The 3,011-nt window shown below is 40.1% G+C and overlaps 1 non-coding gene across 1 annotated transcript; it reads right to left on the reverse strand.

The window, feature by feature from the left end:
* Positions 1–909: 909 nt before the first annotated feature.
* LOC148017888 (small nucleolar RNA SNORD36) lies at positions 910–978 on the reverse strand. The gene has a single exon (XR_015687805.1). It is a non-coding gene; the product is annotated as a small nucleolar RNA SNORD36 (small nucleolar RNA).
* Positions 979–3,011: the final 2,033 nt, after the last annotated feature.

Below are 3,011 nucleotides of genomic sequence, written 5' to 3' on the forward strand. Positions count from 1 at the left end.
GGAAATACATCACATAGTATTCATCTTCAATATCTTCATAGTCTTCTCTCTCAATCTCTCATATACAATCACTCTGTTTCAATAGAATTGGCTATCTCTGACTCTCTCTCTCTCTCTCCATCAATAATACATCATATCCCCACTACAATCTCTCAAAAATCACTCTCAATAATCCCTCTTAGGTCGTGGATACCCCTCCCAAGAGGTATGTCTGACATGAAGAGTCACCAGAGCCACTACAGTGTCCTTTCATAGCTCACTACTGTCACTTCACTCTAGTCTTCACTTGAGTCTTCAGCAGCTACTTCTTCCACTTCTTTCAGCTCTTTTGCACTTGTATTCACCTCTTTCCAAGGCTAGAAAACTTTCCCAAGCTACACTCTCATCCATCAGAACACATACAGAAGCATACAGAACAGTCATAGAACAGTACCAGAACAGCTACAGTACAGAACAGAACAGAACAGAACAGAGACAGAAGCTCTACAGAAGACCTACAGAAGGTTACAGAAGGTCATCAAAACCACATAACTCATTTTTAAACCATTCCAAACTCTCACAAACCATTCAATAAGCTTTTACAAGATCTCAATCTTCATCAATCAATACTCCATCCCTCCTTACAGAAGACAATCAGAACAAAATAGACCAAAACAGAACAAAACAGAAGGTATACAGAACCTATCAGAACATCACAAAACCACTAATAAACATCATGAACTTCCAAAACACAATCAATATCATCCAAAACACTCTCAAACCACTTCCAAACCAATCAAGCATCTCATAAAATCAACCATTCAGCTCTCAAAAACAACAAAAATCAGCCAAAAAACAAGTCATTTCAACACTCAACATATCCCCACACTTAATAAGGAAGCGTCCTCGCGACCCAGGAAAAAGGGAATACAAGTTCAGGTAAAAAGCGCAACTTTAATCTTCAATATCTTTTCAAAAAGAATCCATCCACCACGACCCCAACTTATAACATGTTTCTGATATAAAAATACAAAGAAAGGAAAACCCGTTATACATTAACACTTGTTATCAAACTAAAAAAAAATCACAACAAATTTGTAAAGGATATAAGAGTTTTCTTCTTCTTCATCTGCATCAGCTTCAACTCTGCAACCACGACTCCATCACCACAATTCTCCAAAATGTAGCTCGCACACGAAATCCAATAGGAAACCACCAGGTTCGTTTTACATAAATTAACTCACAACACAAACACTACACACAACACAACCATCTGAATGACTCCTCCAAAAAGAGAGATTTCCATTAAAAAGCATCCACCATACATTGGAAAGGTATCAATGAAGATGATCCCTCTTGAAAGATTAATGTTGTCGGAAACGATCCATAGACAAGGATTCATCGACAAAGGTTTTGGGAGGATTTTGAAAAAACTGAAGACAGCACATCCTTTCCAACAGGACCAGGTATCTGCTAGGCAAACAAAGGGCATGAAAATAGAAAATATCCAGCTGTTGGGAATCAATGCTCACATCGACATTCATACACAACTTTGGAATAGGCTTGGAATCATTATGAGAGTGCCTATGCATATACGCCAGGTACCAAGCAAAGTGAGCAGTTAATCTCACTGAGGGATCTGTAGACTGTGAATACTGCTGAGCAAAATGAACATAGTTCTGATAAGCTTGACTAGAAGCTATCCATTCTCCTGGAGTTACTGGCCAATTGATCTGAGGTCCTGTAAGGGAATCATTCGAACTCCATCCCCTTCTTCTGGAAATCTGATTATCAAACCCGTCACAGTCACTAACCAACTGAGGTGGTTGAGATATAGAAGTGTTAGGAGAGGGTAGTGGAATAAGGAAAAGTGGATGAAGTGAGGGATAAGAAAAATCATAAAAGGAAGAAAAGGTTAAAGAAGGAGTGGCAGAAATTTGGAGGGAATCACTAAGGAAGGGTGTTAACTGATAAATAGGAAATGTGGAGGGTACATGAATGGATGGAGAAGGACATGGTGGAGAAGGGGAAAATACCCTATCCTCAATAAAGGAACAGTATGTAAAAATGGGAATTTGAGGGAAAGATGAAGGTTGGAAAAGAAGGGGTAAAATAGTTGTGGAATTAGATTGACAAAGGGAAAGATATAGAGCATATCGGTGAGCCATTTGTTGGTAATAGAGAAGGGTAGGAACAGAAGGTCCTAAGAGAGATCTTCTATGATAGGCATAAAAAAAGGTAGCATCAAACGGATTATGTTTTGAAAGATAGGCTAAAAGATCCATCCTCAGTTGATTAGTACTCTGGGCAGAGGTAGGAGCTGTGTTTTGTCTTTGATTCACGACCACAGAATCAATCATGGGATGCCAGGAATTATCATGACAATCAGCCACTTTGGAGGAGTAACTCTGGAACATGTCAACTATGCGCAACTCCAAATGGTTGACATACAAAACAACCTATAGAACCACATCCCCCACATACCATGCCATATCCACCTCATCTGGAATTAACAAGTCTCCTCGTAGATACATGTATGACATCAACATGGTATCTGGCGTGACAAAATCTTCAAACACCATTCTTACTACCTCTGTCAACAACTCAGCAGACCAAGCCCCACTCCATCCATCCTCTGGAAGAGGTAAATCCATCGTGGAAAGCTTCATGTAGAAGACCAACTTCTGTAAGTGGTAGTGGACAAAGAAAGAATGGTCTGGTGAGACATATTCCTGAAACTGCTCAAATGTAGACCATAACAAGTCCATTCTGGACTGCAATCTTTCCACTTTATCTTGGAATAGAGGGCACAAAGTAGCCTATCTTTGAAGAGCAGCCAAGTCCTGCTGTGAAAGAGAAGGAATCAAGGGAACATTAGGGCTTGGAGGAACAGAGCGTGACTTTGCCAGTTGATCTTGCAACTGCTGGATTTAGGAGGCTTGGGAGGCCACTATGTCATTAGCAATCTGTAAAGCTGAAAGTTTGTCATCTAAGATAGCTTGGAACTCCTGCGCTTCTATGGACATCCTCGC

The sequence above is a fragment of the Lygodium microphyllum genome, chromosome 21 (genome assembly GCF_053477565.2).
Source record: "Lygodium microphyllum isolate KBCC chromosome 21, Lygodium_microphyllum_v1.1.10, whole genome shotgun sequence".
Taxonomy (NCBI): Eukaryota; Viridiplantae; Streptophyta; class Polypodiopsida; order Schizaeales; family Lygodiaceae; genus Lygodium; species Lygodium microphyllum.